The 18,874-nt window shown below is 39.9% G+C and overlaps 1 protein-coding gene across 4 annotated transcripts in view; it reads left to right on the plus strand.

Moving 5' to 3' along the window:
* The first annotated feature begins 2,385 nt into the window (after positions 1-2,385).
* Positions 2,386-18,874, plus strand: part of FNDC3B (fibronectin type III domain containing 3B) — a 338,844-nt gene continuing 322,355 nt past the window's right edge. For 2 of the 4 annotated variants that reach the window (XM_036930882.2, XM_036930884.2), the window contains exon 1: positions 2,386-2,592. The gene's annotated coding sequence lies outside the window, so the exon portion shown is untranslated. Of the gene's footprint in view, positions 2,593-3,329; positions 3,493-18,874 lie in introns of those variants that run through there. The other 2 variants (XM_057499990.1, XM_036930883.2) reach the window with 2 other exon arrangements.

Genomic DNA, 18,874 nt, shown 5'->3' on the forward strand with positions numbered 1-18,874 from the left:
TTCATCATGTAAGTTTAGATTAGTGATACCAAAAACAAAGAAAAAAAAAAAAAGGGCAGTTCCTGTGTGGTAACCTCCAACGAGTTCTACACAAGGGTATAAAGGGCATATAAAAGTGTAGGCAAAGGGTCTGTTTGTGTTTATACAGAGGATCAAAGCCTAATTGGGCTACCCCGAAAATGAACTAAGATACGATATGAAAAAGAACTTCCAACATCAGCACTCTCTGGAAGACTCATGCCAGAAGATGATCATCAAAAAACCCCAACAAAGATCCACGCACTGCTACAGCTGTAGATGCACTCATCCCACCAGTTCCTGGACTTGCCATGGGAATGAGGAAGGAGATATCTAAGCTGGCCTGTGCATACAGTAAAACAACAAATTTGACTGGATCTATACTGTTGGAACTCAACCAAGAATTTGGAGAAGTGCAAATTGTAGTGCTCCAAAGTCTTACAACTACAGACTATTTACTGTTAAAAGAACATATGGCATGTGAACAGTCCCCAGGAATGGGTTGTTTTAATTTGTCTGATTTCTCTCAGACTGTTCAAGTTCAGTTGGACAATATCCACCATGTCATAGATAAGTTTTCACAAATGCCTAAGGTGCCTAACTGGTTTTCTTGGTTTCACTGGAGATGGCTGGTAATTACAGATATGCTTTGGTTATGTAACTATACTCCTATTATGTTAATGTGTGTGCGCAATTTACGTAGTAGCTTAAAACCTATTCATGCTGAAGTTACTCTACAAGAAGATATGCCAAAGAAATAATCAATCTTCCCATGTTTTCTTCCGCCTGCTACTTCTACAGCTTTTCTTCTTCCTTCCTAATTACAACCCTTAAATAGAATTCGTGCCTCGTATCAAATTTACCAAGTATCATAATTCTTCCAAGTGGTAAAGATACCTCAAGACAAATGCTGGGCATAGAAGCCACAGGGCATAAATATGCAAAGATGTAAAAAGCTAACCTTTTCAAACAATAAGGCTTCTCTCTCACTTACCAACTTCACATTTCCCTGTATGGCCCCGGAAGATGACTGGTTAGCCAGAGACGGGTAAGATTCCTCAAGGGAGGAACAACCTAAGACAGGCACAGTCGCAGGGGGGCCATCAGGTGAGAAATTGGGGATCAACAGAGGTGAGGCTTAGAACCTCACCCCCCCTGTTCTGAGAGAAATCTTCTGCATACGTGGATGTTTTATTGCCCTGGTCTAGCTTGGATTAACACATAGTCTACAGGCACACACCTGATCATCTACATTTGCTCTCTTACAACACTAAACTATGTTTTCTACCTTTATCTTGTATCTACCTACCACTTCAGCATTTTATTAAAAAAAAAAAAATATCTTAAATGCCTATCAGTGACAGCTCAATCCCTGATTAAAGAGTTTAAAATTAAAAAAAAAAAAAAAAAAAGAGCCCCTTTGAGGACATTTGAGGGAAGAAGCCAGGGAGGAAGGCGGCCCACATTTGCGTGGATTCACCGTTATCCCTCACATTTCCAGAAACAAATTATAAATGCCACCAGGAAAGGAACTATTTATCAGCATTCTTTTATATTTTTCTGGCTTTAATACGGTACTGTGTACAATAACTTTATCTGATAAATGGTTATTTGTTGGGTCAATGAAAGTAGTAGATGGCCTCTGGTCATTATTAAGAATACCTGAGAAGCTAAAGAGGGAAGGGGTCTCTTTGGGAGAACTTCTGCCCTCTTCTCTCCTGGTAATTTGAGAGGGTGGGATGGTATGTAGTCTGTTAACTTTTTGAGACTGTTCAGCAGGAATACATTACGCCTGATTTAATTAATATAAGCGCAACAGTTGTGTAATGAGTCCTATTATGGCCTGTGCACTGTGCTATGTTTGATAGTAAAGAAAAACAGGTATGAGTAAGGAACAGTCTCTGCCCTTGTGAGCGCACATTGGGTACTGAGGGGAAATTTTAACTTTGGTGTAATTAAATCTGTTCGCGCTATGTTAATCTATGAACAAAGTGCTGAGGGAAATAGAGTGACGAAATAGCTCACAAGGTTGTTGGGGGTATCTAAGAAAAGTTAATGTATGTGTAAATGGGAAAACGTCATGGAGTCTTAACTGATTATTACTCAACAAATGCTGCGTTTATATTAGTGTTTGGCGACTTCTGCAGAACCGTACAACCCTCGCTTTTCAGGAGTTGCTAGTTCCTCTAAGCCTCAGACTTCTTTAGCCTGGCTGAACCAAAAAGGGTTTCTGGTTAGTTATGCAGGCCTGGGGTGCAAATGAGGCTCCCACAGCTCCTGCGAGCCTGGGATTGTGTCGGCGGTTACATTCGGTAGTTTACGGCAGTGGGCGGGCCCCAAATCCCCATGTGGTCCCGACATCATTGACATGGCGGAATCCCCCACCAAACCCTCCTAGCAGTTATTTGAGCGGCGGCGGCGGCCAGAGGAGGAGGAGAGCGGCGGCGGCGACGGCGACGGCGGCGGCGGGAGCAGGGAAGGGGGTTGCAGGGATCCTCGGGGCTGCCGGCTGGGAAGGCGTGGGCGACCTGGTGTGTGGCGCGCCTGGAGCCCAGAGTTTCAGCCCGAGGGAAGGTAAGGCGTGCCGGAGCCAGAGACTGGAGGGGCCCCGGAGCCCGCGCCTCGGCCGCCGGGCCCCGCGCTCTGGAAAGCCCCGGCCGGACACCGAGTCCGCCAAAGTGCGTTCCGGTCCCGGAGCACTCCGGGCGCGCCGGGATTCCCGGGGAAAACTTGGCCCCAGAGTGCTGGGGCGCCGTGCGCCTGCCTGGGCACCCCGCGAGCACGGGTCCCGGGAGGGGGTCGGCCTCCGCTTTGGGGCTGCTCTGCTGGGCTTCGGTCCCCCTAGCTTGCCAGGACTTGGAGGAGGGAAAGAAACGGGTAGAGTCTTCTTGTTGAAAAAAAAAAAAAAATCTGGGCAGCGGCTCCCGGACTCTCCCTCCCCCTTCGCCCTCCCCAGTCTTCCCAGCAGATTTTGTCCGAGGAATCCGCTCCCCCTCCCGGAATCTCCGCGGCAGGAACGCTGCCCGGGAGGGGGAGGGCGGGCGCAGAGGCCGAGGAATCTTCGACGTGTCACTTTCTGAGACTGTAGATTTCCATATGGTGGAGGGAGGAGGGCGGGCGAGCGGGCGAAGTGGGACTGGAAGTTGGGGCTGCCTCCCCGCGCCGGTGGGGGCGGGCCGGGCCTCGGACCCCGGGATGCGCGCGGGGAGGTTTCCGAGCCCGCAGCCTCGGGGCCCCGTCGGCCCCCTGCCCCTGACCGGGCCTCTCCGGGACACTCCCCGCCTTGCCGCTGGCCACCTCCGCGCGCGCCACGTCCTCCCGCCCGGTCCTGCCCCCCGGACTCCCCCCCGGGCTGGGGGCGGTAACCGGCGGCCGCGGCCGGACTCGGCGAGCCTAGAGGCTGGAAGCTCGGGCGGGGGAGCGGGCGCGGCGGGAAGGAGCGGGCGACCCAGTGTGTAGGCCAGCGTTGCTCCGGTCAGTCGGTCACCCCGAGGGGCGCCTCGGCCGGGGGTGGGGCGGGCGGGCGGAATCCGCGCCCGGAGGCGGCCGGGAGGGGCCGCGAGGACCGTCTAGTGCCCGCGGCGGGGCGGGGGGCCGGCCGGCGTGCGAAGAGCCTGTCACTCTGGGAGGAAAGTGGGGCCTCGGGCTGTGCCCGCGAACTTCCCCAAAGGTCCGGTCCTGGTGGGAGCCTGAGGACGGGCCCGGTGTCCGGGGAGACGGGGCTGGGCCGCTTGGCGGCGCCGTTGGCGGGGAGGCTTCCAGGAGTGCGCTGTTGGATTTGGAACTTTTCGGTCTCAACTCCCGTGCCCTCCCAGACCAAGAGAAGCAATGGCATTTTGTTCGGTCAGTGCAGTTGGCGGACTTCCTTGAAAGTTACAACCTTTTTTCTTTTCATTTTCTTGAAGCAAAATTTGGAGTTTGCCCATGATGGGCCGGCGCCGGGGCCCCATATCCACACTTTTATCTCTACATCCCTGTTGGTTTCTAGTCTCCCTCCCCCTCTTGCAGCCAGGCTTAATCATATTTTGGAACCGGCGAGGTCTTTTGTTGGGTGGGCAGCTCCTGATTTGCTTGTCTGTTTATTTTTTAATATGTAGCTAATTTGATTTAAATGTCCTCCAGTTTCCAGGCTTTGCTAGAGAAAGCTATGGGAGAAGGAATAAGCCACTTTTTTTTTTTTTTATTAAAGTATGGAAAGAGGTGGGGCCTTGGGAAAGGGGAGGCACGTTGATTGTGGGTAAAGAGTCAGAGGGAGCAGACAGACCCGGAAGAAAAGGAATCTGCTCTGGAATAACACATTTTTTTGAGGCTACAGGCCTTGGTCAAAAAGGCATGGCTCTGTTCTGATTTCTCCTGCCTGAGTTGCTCCTCCATTCTCAAGTTAAAGTTTTGTCTCTGGGGGCCTGGACTAGCCATGCGAAGAGGCCCGCAGCTGGTAGCAGCCCATGGCCCTGGTTTTGCGCTTTTTGTGGGGGCCCTTCATTTGAGGCGGGATCTATGGACCCAGCGTTCAGTAAATTTTTTGGCTTCCCGGGAGCAGCTGTTAATGAGGGTAGTCTTTAGCCATGTTTCCGGCCCTGCACGGGACCTCACTCCTTGAGGGCATAATTCTCACTTTGTTTAGACACTAAAGGGTCACCCATAAGCTGGCTACGAATGAGGCATAGCTGGTTGAACAAAAAAAAATAATTAAAAAATTGTATTTAAACTCATGTACTTTTAAATTATTAAAAGTGATTAAATTATTGGAAAAAAAATCTTTTAAGATAGAGTTCATTTAAAAGAGATGTTAAAACTACAAGATATCATCATGGATTAGGGGGTTGTAGATTCTAATTACAGTATATCCAGTTTCAGAAAGATATTCCCGAAACAGATTTTTATAAATAGCTCACAGAGACCAAGAGCTATATTGGAGAGCCAGTCTTCTGGGGTTTCTGGAAGAATGTTTGGGATAGGCTGGGAAGCTCTGGGAACCTAGGTAGTAGTTTACTCTCTAAAAGATTGTGCCCCTTTTGTTAAATACTTCACTTAGCATGGTATCATTTGATAGCATCCTTAGATGTTAACCAGAACAACTTCCCAGACTTTTCACTTGAGGAAAATGAGGCCATGGAGGGGAATTAACTTGTTCATGTTTGCCATCATAGACCAAAGTCCAATACAGGATTGTATTAGTAACTCTTCCTCGGATATCTAATATGTGCTAAGCACCATGTACTGTGCTTTTTATATATTAGCTCATTGTAAGTCTGTAATAGTCTTTCAATTTAGGCGATGTTATGGACACTTTACAGAAAAGGGAGTTGAGTTCTTCATAGAAATTAAGTAACTTGTGTGAGATCACATAGCTACCAACAGAATAATAGAATTTTCTAATATGATGGAGAGATGGCTCTGTATCTGTGTTGTCCCAATCAGCATCCATGAGGCACGTGGAGCTGTGTGGGTTTGAAATGTGGCTAGTGCAACTGAAGAACTGTATTTGAAATTTTATTTAGTTTTAATTATTTTAAACTGCTTTTTGGGCTAGCAGTTACTGGATTGGAGATCACCATGTAGAATTTTCTGACTTTCAAATCTATGCGCATTTAACTGGATCCTACTGCTTTTCAGATCTCCTAGTTCAGAGTTCTTTTTTCCACAGTATCAGGGATGCTTAGATTAAGCCATTAAATAGAATTTAAATTCCCAGTTAGCTATAGTTCAGTTTTGCTTTTACATGTTGAGTGGATAAAATAAGCACATTATTATTATTTTTTAATGCTTAATGTCATAGTTAAAATGTAATGATAGAAACTTCAAATGACATTTTCTTACTTGGTTGAAATAATTGTTTATAGGAATTGCTGAAAAGACAGAGCTTGTTGGTTAGTGTTAACAAAGGAGTACAAAGAGGAGACAAAATGAAAAATCACTCATAGGGAGTTGAAAAAATATGACTGCATAATATCTATGTTTAGCTGTTTATTGGTTGATTCTTTACAGTAGCTTCCTGTGTCAGTTAAGTAATAGCCAAACCATCATTCACTGTTCCTTAGGTAGCTGCACAGTTAATCTGAAGCATTAAAATCATTGGTTTTCTATCAAAGAATAAAATTCAAATATAAAACACTATATTCATCTATGAATTGGGAAGAATATGTTTAAGATGAAAAGAAACAGTAATAAAGATTCTTTTGGAAGCAAATGGTCAAATAGTTTTCTCATTAGTGCATTTAATTTAAATCTGTTGCATTTTAGAATTCATTTGGTAGAAGGAATTTCAACAACTTTCTGATTTTGTTTGAAACAATGAAATTCCATCTCATGTTAAGGTGAACATTTCATTTATCTGGATTCCATTCATAAAGATCTAATAACTTAATATGTTTTTCTTTTCTTTCCTTTTTTTTTTGGATAGTACTTTCAAGAAAAAACAAATGATAAAATCTCTAAAGAAGTCACTTCAAGGATCAGTATAAATAAATTTGAATCTGGTATTCCTTCCATAATTATTATACTACCCATAGATAATTGCAGTTCATTCTGTGATCCCAAAAGACCTATACTAGTAAATCAGTTTTAAATTGTTCTACATTATTTTAGTGTTATGTGAAGTGCATAGCTTCCAGCTCTTTGAAAGTTGTAAATTCAACTATAGGTAAGGCACTATTTAATGACCCTGTTCAGATAGCTGTAACCCCCTGTTCATATCCGTTTCTGACCATTGGGAGCATAGTTATTTTCAAAGAACCAGGGTAAGAACCATGTTAAAAATAGTATTATAGTGTTCTTATGAGTGTGACAAACATAGGAAACATGATTTAACTCATGACATGTAGTTCCATTTGCAGAACATAAAGATGCTTAATGAGAGATGTAATAACAACTGAAAAGATAAAGACATTGAAATGATGGGCAAAAATTAGAAATCTTTATCTCTAAGCTGCATCTGAGCATCATTTTGAAATCAGAATATCAGGATTTACTTTACTTTTTTAGCTGAGTGTTCTTGATAAACTTGTGAACCTCTCTCAGTCTGGGTTTCCTGATTTTAATACAAGGGGAAAACATCTCACCCATACCATTTTCCAAACGGCTGTCACAAGGGATTAATGAGTCAGTGGATTGAAAAGTGGCAAAGTCTTATACAAACATCAAAGTTCATTATATTTCAAGTTAAAACTGAGCTGTTCCTATGGAATTACTTTGCACGTTTTCAAAGACCTCTTAACTGTGCTTGGACAGTTTGAAAAATGATTTGGTTTTTCCTCTGTGATGACTTAATAAAGCCTGAAGCTTTAGATTGCTGTTTCATTTTCTCCCCACTCCTAATGGAACAGTTGATTTGTGACCTTTCAGAAGTTGTATACAAGTTGTCCTAGTTCCATGTTTTGGGGAAGTTTTTCCTTAGATGTGGCCTATAAATGGCGAGCATTGCTGAAGCGGACAGGCTAGTCTGCTTGACTCAGGGCTTTTCTGAGATGGAGAGGGGAAAAGTGCAGTCTTTTAGAGGAACTTCCAGTCTGGAATGCTAGAGACATAAGGCTTTAGTTATTGCATATTATCTTAGCCTACTATTTGAGCTTTCAGTAATTATAGATGAGAATGGGGGAAAAGAATAATTGTCATTGTAGGGAGATCTACCCTTTGTTTTCATTTTACAAATCACAGTTGCCTTCACGTTCATGAGGTTAATCCATTAGATGAAGAGTTTTTTTTGGGTTAAGCCATTTTCAAGCAAACCTCAATTCTCATCCTTACAGCTGTTGGGAATGCATTTAAGTGGTTGAGGAGAGGCTTTATTTAGTTTATTCTGAATGCCTTTGAATACAGGAAAATATTCATAAGCATTTATGTTTTTTTTTGCCTTCAAATATACAGGATGGTATGGCATTATGTGTTATAACAAGGCAGAGAATGCTGGAATTATTGTGGCTAGAAAGAGGCAGGTTTCTGAAGCTAAGTACTGACAGGCTCATATGAGATGGTGATTTGGTGGTACTTGAGCATTTTGCAGGGTACCGCCAATGAGAGGCCAGTCTCTAGTCAAGCTTATCCGGAGGAGAGTTGTTTACGTGCAGGATTAGTGTCAAGGATCAGTCCTTGGAGACCAAAGGTGTGGGGGATGTGGGGCTTTGTAAACTGCCAAACATAAATCAGGTAAGGTCTAATGATCAGTCATCTACAGTTGGGGTTACTTCTCAATATGAAAGTGGATCAGTCCTTGAATCTTGCTCATTTTTGTCCCCAGTTAAGATATGCAGGTTTCAGATTTGTAACTCCGGGGTTGTCATTTTGGATGCTCTTGGTTGATTAAATGCTCTTGACAGTATTCACTGTCCGTTCAGGCACTGGTTCCTAATATGTTTGTTTCTATAATATTACAACTTGGTTTTAAATAACTGGAGGAGATTTTAGTGAGATGGGGTTGAACTAAAGTAAGCATTATTTGAGAGCCTAGAAAGTATTGGTGTTTAAAATGTCTCTTGTATTAAATTATTATATCTGAGTTTAAAATGTAATGTTATTTCATTTGTTTATTGACTCAGAAGGCATTTATTAAGTTCTAGACTAGGGTCTTTGTTAATGGAATATTCTACTCTGTTCTGATTTGTTGGCAAATGCATGGCATTTTTCTGTGTACTTACAGGGGTATTCTGCTCATATTTTTGGAATGTTTGTAGAGAACAGTGTTTGCTACCGAACTCCTAGGGCAGGATGGTGGCAACTTCAATTCTTTGCTCCTTTCTGAAATTTTGAGAGTATTAAAGTTGGAGTACTATTAAGCTGTGTTTAAAATTAAATTTATATTAGAATTTAAGGCTTCTGATACAGCCTTGTTTTGACTCTGGAAGATGAAGATTTTTATAAAGGCAACCAGTCAGAAAAATTTACTGAAATTAAGTTGATGTAATACTAACTCTTAGTGTTCAGTTATGAAAAGTTTTCTGTTGAAATAATTGTCTAGAAAATTGTCTTTATATATGAGCAAATGTAGAATGCTTGAGAAATAAATGAAGATTCTAAAAATCTCAGGAAATAGCATGATATAATTTATTCAGGGGGGCTCAGATTCTCTGCAGCTGGCCTCTATTAAAAATAACTATTCATCTGGATCTAACTAATTAGGAATTTGCAGTTGTGCAGGCAAGTCTAGAATAAAGTTTGGTTTTCTATTATATATTAAAATGTTTTACTGTAACAGAAGTTTAAGTAGATCACTGGGGAATATTTATCAAATCAGGAGAACAAACCACTTTTAAGCACCTTGGAAAAAGCAATTTACTTAAAAGCAGTATAAAATTGCAGTATGGGTTGAAGCTAATTCTGCTGGGCTTTTCATAGAGATGCAGGAGCCCTTGTAAGTCAGACTGCCCTGAAACGCCGATTTACTCAGTGCCTTCACATGAACTAGGAACAGCTTACCAGCAAAATTAGAACTGTATTTTTGTATGCAAAATTATCACAACCAGAAGCAAATATCTATCTCACCCTGTCTGACCAATAGACTCCAACTATGCCATTTGTTTTGGAGTTTTTCTGTTGACCTTTGTTTTGCTATTCGTTAATTTCTTTTATCACCTGTAAGCACCTGATGCCAGGTTTGTGAGAGCAGGTGTTAAAGGTTTAAGAACATCATTATTGCTTTTAGCTGCGCATCTCCTCCTACCTCTGCATTTGGGCAGAGTTGTGGAAAGTCCTGTGCATCCCCCCTCCTCTATTTTTACTAAAAGCAAGATCTTCTGGGGCAGCTTAGTTCCAGGTACTGTGTGAACTGAGAGGTAAGAAGAGTAAATTTCTTTTAAACATCTCAGAATATCTACATAGAAGTATTCAGACATGATGTTTTCTAGTATGTGACTTTTTGAGGTATCACCAGCTTCTACGATACAAGTTGTACGTGTAGGATACTTAATATATTTTTAGGATATTTTGCTCATTTTTTTCTTACATTTTAAAGTTTTTAAAAACACAGTCTGTCTCTTCTATTGTTTAAGTTGTTTAAGAGGAAAATACTAAAAGTCTTTAGATATTTCTGTTTCTGATTTTCTGTTATAGATCTTGGGAAAAATAATTCCTATTTAGAGTAATAGGGGTAAACATTATTCTGAATTAGGGAGTCAGAAAATACTTGAAAGTATATTGAACTGAAACCCTAGTGTATTGCTGTTGGGAATATAAAAAGGTACAATGGCTGTGGAAAACAATTTTGTGGTTCCTTGAAAAATTAAAGGATATTCCATTCCTAGGTATACAGTCAAAATAATTGAAAGCAGGGACTCAAACAGATACTTGTACACCAGGGTTTATAGCAACATTATTTGCAATATCCAAAAGGTGGAAACAACCCAAGTGTCCGTCCACAGATGAATGGATTTTAAAAATGTGGTCTATACATACAATGGAATATTTTTCAACCATAAAAAGGAAAGAAATTCCAATACATGCTACAACATGGATGAAACTTGAAAACTTTATCCTAAGTGAAATAAGCCAGACACCAAAGGACAAATACTGTATGCTTCTACTTATATGAGGTACCTAAGAATAGGCATAGTCATAGAGACAGAAGGTAGAATAGAGATTACCAGGGGTTGGGGGAAAGGGGAATAGGAGTTTAATGGGTACAGAGTTTCTGTTTGGGATGATGAAAAAGTTCTGGAAACAAATAGTGGTGATGGCTGCACAATACTGTGAAAATACTTAATGCCACTGAATTGTACACTCAGAAATGGTTAAAATGTAAATGTTTTATTATGCATATTTTACCACATAAAGAATGAAACAGAAATGAAGGAGGTGTACTCCACACCATTTCAGTTTGCCTTTGCTCCATTCCACTATGTGGGTAGTTGCTCTCCCACTTTCTTTCAATTGAAGTACAAAGGGAGATTCCCCTAGGCCAGGTTTGGAGATCTGAGTTTCTTTATTTTATTAACTAGTTTGAATTTCAGGGATTATTTAAAAGTATTAGGTCTCTGGAGGGAAAAAAATGACATTTTAATCTTTAGACGAGCCTGGTAGTATTTTTAATGTCCACAGACGACGTAGGCCCAAAGGTGAAGTAATCTATCCTGAATTTCACTGTGAGTTATCTAAAAACCAGGGGGTAGGATATACAATTAGACCTGTCATATTTTCTAACCTTGAAACATTTTACTAGGTTTTGTCACCTTCAGTACTTTAGGAAAAACTCTGATTTCCACTTACAGAAATGGTCTGTCATCTCAGTTAATACTCAGGTTGCAAATGCGTGAGGTGCTAACATTATTCAGTTCTTTAGACTAAAAGTTGTTGGGAGGGATAGAGTGAAAGAAAGCCTGTAGTATTCTTTTATTCATCTGAACTTGTCTCTAGCACCTAGTAATTTCATATTCATTGCTCTCTTGAGTTACTATTTTTTGATTCTGAGATACTGATGGTGAGTTTGGGTAGATCACTTATCAATAGGTGGCAGAATTTCAGTGATTGATATAAAGCTTACACATCAGATGTAAAGTGTGTATTAGGATACTGAACGTATCAGATAAAAATTTAAATGGAAAGAATTAAGTTAATATACAAATAACAGCTCAGAGGGAAATTACTTACTTTAAGAAGATTATCTGCCATCCAGAATCATTCATTAATTCCTGAACTCCTGGAAAACAGCATGGAGTTGAAAGGGTATGATAGTGTATATGTATGCTGTGTTCTCTATATGGGTATATTTTCTTTACTGTATTTATAAATGGCTTTCATGCCATAGTGCCATAGCAGGTCCTTATTGTGGCCTTCTATTACTCTGAGGCATGATCATTACCAAAACGTCCTGGAAGTAAGGGTCTCTCTATATGTCTAGTAGAGGTAGAATGAGTACTCTCTTTGATTTTGGCCTACTCAAAAGAAAATGTCGCACTCTATTTTGCATATACCCATTACATTTCAGAGCCATCATTTTAGGTAATTTATACTTGAAATTCTCTTAGCACTTTTATCTGTACTTTTCAGAACATTTGTCCTTTTCAGTGTTGTCTGGTTGTCTCCTTGTCAGTTGTACTTGAATGTAGGGATTGATTACTGATTTAATTTGAGGTCTCTCATAGTGATGCATAGTAAATGTCCATTGGATGGATGGATGGAAGGATGAATGAATTCCCAGATGCGATTTAAACTTAATACTTTTCCTCAGGTACTCAGTTGTTTCTTCTACTCAAGTTGATCTCTTTGAAGCATGGGCATTGGCCATGCTGTAGACATTTTTGTGTTTCCACAGTTTTTTTTTCCACCCTGTAATAGGGACCTAATAAATATTTAAACAAAACAAGGCATGAGCCACCTTCCGTGTGAACCTGGCTTTTCATTTATTACTATTTTAAAGACATTAAAGTTCTCCAGAGAATGAATAAATGGACCTTTTTCATGTCTGAATTAGACTGCTAATTGATACTGAAAATTTGAACGAATAGCTTCTATTTCTGTTCCCTAAAGATGTGGCCCTTGATTATGTATATTTTGCATGTCTATTGGCCTCAATTTGGGAATTACAAATTAAGAAAATTACTTTTTGAAATAGGTAACTTTTCAGAGATTTGTGGTAATCCGACATGATCCTATACTAAGGGCTACATTAAGGGACAAAAAAACAAACAAAACCCAAAATATACTTTGCTGAGATGTTAGTGTCCCAGCTGAGAGAGTTGATTCTGCTAGACTAGTGGCCAGAGTGTTCAGTGTTAAATTAAGCCATGGAGAAAGGGTCAAAGAGCATGACATGGAAACCTGAGGAGAATGACCTCAGCTATTTGAAGGTGGAGTTAAAGCATGCCTGAGAAGAGAAGAATCTTTTGGAGCAGCATATTGTGTGTGCGGTGGAGGGTGCACAGGCCTCTTACTCCTTATGTCTGGGGTGGGATCTGGGACTCTTTCATTATATCAAGTGTTTCAGGAGAATGACCTGATCACGCAGGTTTGGGAAGTTGGCTCTCTTGGTAATCATTGCTTTTTAATGTTTTTGACCCAAAGGCTGGAAAGAAATGAGGTAGGAGGAGTACTTAAGAGGCCAGAGGACTCCAGTTAGCAACTAGGGCAGAACTGAAGGGTTCAGACTTAAAAGGGTGTTATAATTGTATTCTCTGGGGTAAAATGATAACTAGCTCTTGGTAGTTTTATATAAAGATGAGAACACTTGTGCACTAAACTTCTAAATACTCTGACTACAATATAAGTTAAATGTGAAATATATTAGTGACCAGCAGTTTTTGAGCACCGACCATATACCAGGCACTTCTCTCTCTCTGTTGCATATTCATTAAACTCTGGAAGATAGATAATATTTCTGTTTTTCTATGTATGTTTCTAGTATATGCAGCAAAGCTCTGGTTCATACCAGGTACCCTATAAAAATGTTTGTTAAGTGAATCAAAGATTAGAAAACATGCTCAAGAAGGTTTAAAAATTTCACCTTAGATTGATTACAGCCCTTTTTCTCAGCTGTATCACACTGCTTCTCAGTAGTTACATTAATTACCTTATTTGTATCTCTAAAACAGTGTCTCTCTGTCTTCCTAGGTAGCTGAATTCTAAGACTGAGTATTAGTTGAATGCCATCTATGTGCTTAACCTGGCTATTGCCCATAAACCTAAAATTTATTTCTGAAACAATAATAATAATAGTTATAATAATGATCTGTACATCTTAAAGGGAGATTTTCCTGAATTGTTTTTTGTAATAGCAACTTGGGATAAGAGAAACCAGAGAATAAAAGTATTCTCTGTAGAAAATTATATATGAGAAACTCAATATAGATGAATGGGAAAACTCTATAGTTTTCAGAGATGGTATAGGTTCAGAAATGGTAGTGAAATTCTACCTTACATTTGAAAAAGCCTGTGTAAGAGAGCCCTTCTCACTCAGTGGTAACATGGTTTTGTTCACCTTACATCCCTGTCCTCAAAGCCTTTCGTTTAAAGTTAATTTATGTACAGTAAGATCCTGTACTTATAATTTGCACCTGAAAAAGCAGATCCTCCTATTCCTAATACTAAGCATTTCTCTCCTTTTAAGGTTAATAGTTTGTGGTGTTTGTGTTGCACCAAGGCAGCTCCAGGGATAGGACCAGCACAGAACTGACTGGAGCGTGCTTCGTCTCTGCATGCTCCAAGAGCAGCTCCTGTGGTTAATGAAAGGTGACCTCAGGATTGAGAGGAGCCCTGTGCTTTTCCCAGACGGCCCAGGCTAAACCTGGGGAGCTGGCAACCCTAAATGCTTCCTTTGTTAGAAATCATTTAGTGCTCTGCTCCATCTTTAGAAAGTGAGTTCACTGGAGGTGAGTTAAGGACGAGGCCCTTATGTGGGACCTGACTTGCTTTCTTTACTTGAGTTTTTGTGGGGCAATGTAGACATAGAGACGAATGAAGGTGCAGCCCTCAAGGCTGTATTACCTAACGACTGTTCTTGTTGTTTCACAGAAATGCTGCTCATGGTCTAAAAGGCTGTGTGTGCTTCTCTGAGGATTGTGTTTCCACAAAATGGGGAGGACTGTTAGAACCACCTTCTCTCATTTTTCTTCTGCCTAGGAGGGAGGCTGTAAATGGTAAAATGTCAGTGATGGGGCAGCATCCCAGGGAAGTGCTGCTCCCCGCCAGGCTAGCGCCAGTGTGTCTCTCCTCTTGGTGACACTTGGGGCTGGGGTGTCTGTCTTATCCCAGCTTACAGGGCTTGCTGGACGCAGAGCTTCAAGACACATTACCACTGGGGGAAACTCACTTTTAAGAATACTTAATTTAAAAAAATCTAGTTCATACCTTAAAATGCAGAGAACAGTTTTTAAGCATCCATTGAAAAAAAGAAATGTGATTGAATTTTAGGATTTGGGCATTTTATTTTGCTTACATTTATTTAAATTGCTTGGATCCTCTCTCTTTAACCCTTCACCTTCACCTCCATCACCTGAGCTGGAGATAATACTAATTCATTTTGGACAAGGGAAGCTGAAATGTTCCCATGTATGTATACTTGTGTTCAAAGATGTTATCAAATCAGTAGTTTTGAGCCTCTTAGAAAGGAGGTCAGGTCAGTTATTAAAATGCTGTCTTTTTTTAAAAGGGAGTAATAGGAGGGAGAATAAATGGGTAATAGTATTTAAGGCTTATATTTTATTTCAGGCTTTAATTAGCAACAGGTATTTTAATTTACCATAGTATTTCATTAATGAAGAAAGTTGTTTCCAGACTTACTTGATTTTTGATATATTTTATTTTATTTATAATTGTATATAATTAATATACAATTACATGAGCAACATTGTGGTTACCAGACTCCCCCCATTATCAAGTTCCCACCACATACCCGATTACAGTCACCCCATTACTACATCAGCGTAGTAAGATGCTATAGAATCACTACTTGTCTTCTCTGTGCTATACTGCCTTCCCTGTGCACCACCACCCCACATTATGTGTGCTAATCATAATGCCTCCTTTTCCCCTTATCCCTCCCTTCCCACCCATCCTCCCCAGTCCCTTTCCCTTTGGTACCTGTTAGTCCATTCTTGGGTTCTGTGAGTCTGCTGCTGTTTTGTTCCTTCAGTTTTTTCTTTGTTCTTATACTGCACAGATGAGTGAAATCATTTGACATATTTTATTTTTAAAACCTTTTTCTGAAATCTGATTTATTTTTCTCATTCTGAAGAGCAAACTTAAAAATACAGTATAAAAGGAGAGAAAGGTTTTTAAAAAATTTTAGGCATGCATGTGGCTTTGATTTTTTAATTTTTTAAAATTGAAGTGCATATGATAAAATGCACAAATCTTAGTGTACAACTTGATGAATTTTGACATGTACATACTCTCACATAACCATCTAGATCAAGATACCAAACATTCTCGCTAATTTTTTTCCCCTTCATCTGTTTCACCCATTCCTGCCCCCAACCCCTACCCCATACATGGCAGTCTGTTCTCTGTTGACTTATTTTAATTCTGCTGTGTGATTACTAGGCTATAGCTTTAACTGGATCTTAATTATACCTGTGTCAATCTGAATAATTTTAATATGTAGCTCTAACATTTTGCCATTTTTTTAATATTAAATAAGAGTTTCCAATTCTCTTAAATTAGTTCATTGTTCTCAAGTTTGTTCAGCCCTATCAGGACATAGTAGTTGGCTAAAAAGAGAAATAATTGAGAATACAAATAAATTTCTTTATAAGATAACCTTAGCTTCATTTCATTTAGAGTAATTTTGGGTGCCAGGTGTTTGCCATTAACTTTCTAGTTTTGCAGGTTTTCCTTTTGTGAGGAGCAGGGGTTGTAGGAGTGAATACTTGGGAAGGATGTAGCACCAATGAAGGTGAGCAAGTTTGTTCCTATTATATTTAGTCCAGTAGTGGGACAATCTTAGTGTGCTGTCAAATATTCTGCTTGGCAGATTAATGAAGAACCTTTTTAAAAAAGTGTTTGTAACATAGATTGCTGTATTTCTATATCTTCACTAAGTTTCAGTTTTAGCCAAGAAATAACTTTCATAACATTTTTCATGAAAAAGTGTAGAATGATTTTGTAGAAAGTTTAATTGCAAGATGGGTTAGATTAAAAGGAAACATATTTTTAGAGAAAACATTCTTCTTGAGAATTCTTTAGCCTTTGTCTATAAAAGCAGATTATCCATATAATTTCATATTTGGGGGACATGGGAAACCTCTCACTTAACTTGGAATTAATATTTTTGGTAAGAAGGTAAATCCTTAATCATCATTTACAGTGGCTGACTGAGCCCACGAGCTCTGGGGACTGAGACCTGAGTTTGCAACCCCACTGTGCAGATTTCTAACTCCGACTTTGGATAAGTTAGTGTCTCAGTGGCTTTGGTAAAAGGAATTGTTAGGACTATTTGGCTTGGCATAGGCTTTAAACAAATGCTTATTTTTTTATTCACTGACTGCGGACAGATGAAATTGTTGGACATACTTCTTAAACGGATGATAGTTATTTAAAACAAATTTTTCCCCCAGTTACTTTAAAAGTGTATAGGACAACGAGCCATCAGTTTTGTCTTGGCCTTTCCACCGACTGACTCCTTGAGTGTCCTTGTTCAAGTGACAGCTCAGCTCTAGAGTCATACGTGAGCTATTTACCTTAGTAAGGTAGTCTGGGAATAAAATGAACTAAATATGTCAGAAGCACTTTGTGGGGAGAAAAAGCATGTCTGACTGCTAGCAATACTTACTTATTACAAGTGCTACTTCTGCCAGTATTTTTCTTCTTCCCTGCCCCCTCAAAGAGCAGTTGTCCCTTTTTAGGTAGATATATGACAGTTCTGTTTCCTCTCTTAAGTCTAAGATCAAAGGAAAGTTGTAATAAAGGGTAGTCACTCCCTCCCATTCCCCTTCTCTTTTTGTGGGTGTTGTTCTAACTGTTTTGAAGAGAGCAGATTACACTTTGACATTTGTGGGTGAAACCATGGGGCTCCCAAGACCTGCCTTTCATCTCCGGGTCACCATCTCAGACAGTGTTGTTCATCTCTGTGATGGCACAGAGACGCCACTTCTGGGGAACAGTGCACTGCATGTTAAGACCTTGAAGTATTTCTAGAAATCTTAGCCACCTTTGCTGCTCATTGTTTGGATGCTCGTTTCATTAGAATGACATAGAATGTTTGGCAGGGGTGTCAATGAACAGAATAGCTTTCTCAGCTTGGCAGTTCCTAAACCTTCCCAGCTTCTTAAAAATTTAAAGTCTAACTCTAAAAAAGTAAAAGACAAGCTGAGTTTTAGCTGGTTGTTTACTGGCAGGGTTTTTCTAGACAAACACAGTTGAATGGAAAGGATACTAGGATTGGAGCCTGTCTTGCTTCATGAGAGTGAATGAGCCGGTGTTAGATCTTAATGTTGGAGAAAAAATAACATTCACCTTTTTTAAAAAAACAAAACAAAACAAAAACAGAAACAAAAAACCAGGCAGTCAGTGTAGGTTAACTAATGGAAATTAAAGGTCAGTTCCTTCAGTGCCCCACCTCAGTGCATGCCTTGGGTCATGTTAATAATGGCAATCCTATTATTTTCTTGCAGTAAGCAGGACATGCTGTCTACACCCATTAAATTTGTTTGAGTGGCCCCTGGCTGGAAATGAAGAAAATTTGATTTGCTAACTTGCAGGGAGGAAAAAAAAAAAATCATACAGTGCTGCATAGAAGTTGACTGTTGAGCTGAATTAAGAACTGTATCATTAAAAAAACCTTGATGTTCTTAATCTCAGTAAGAGGGACATTTGGCCTTTATCCACATTGAAATCATGAATGGACTTGTGCAATTTAGGTGTGTAGGAAGGCTTTCTGAATATTGTCAGAACAGACTCAGTTGTGGACTTTTTACCACATGTTTGCAAAGTGCCCAGTTCTTCACATATCCCACCGGCTGCTGGAAACTTGCTTGAAGGCAGGCTTTGTCACAGCTTTCTCTCAAAAGTTTCCTTTGCTTTTCAAAAGCAACATTCTTGTTGAAGTAAAACTGTATATTCACTAGGGCAATGAATTATTTTGTGGTTTCAATAACAAGAAAAAAATTGGTATTAGTTTAATGTTACAGAGAAAATTATATGAGCCTGTCCTTGCACATCATAATTACATTGACTTTCAAAGTTTCATTTCCTAATCTCACAGCTCACTTAGTTTCCACTACTACTTTGTGTCCTTTGCTTAAGAAGATCTTTTAAAAGATGATTTTTTTTTTTAGCAAGTTGATATCCCTCCTATGTCTTTGTTTTAAAAATCAGGCAAAAGATCTTTATTGCTATTTTGATACTTGATTTTTCAGAATGTTCTACTACAGATATCAGCTGGTATACAATTCATTCTTCTAAGATGTTCAGTATCAGATTTTCGCATGAAATA

The sequence above is a fragment of the Manis pentadactyla genome, chromosome 1 (genome assembly GCF_030020395.1).
Source record: "Manis pentadactyla isolate mManPen7 chromosome 1, mManPen7.hap1, whole genome shotgun sequence".
NCBI lineage: Eukaryota > Metazoa > Chordata > Mammalia > Pholidota > Manidae > Manis > Manis pentadactyla.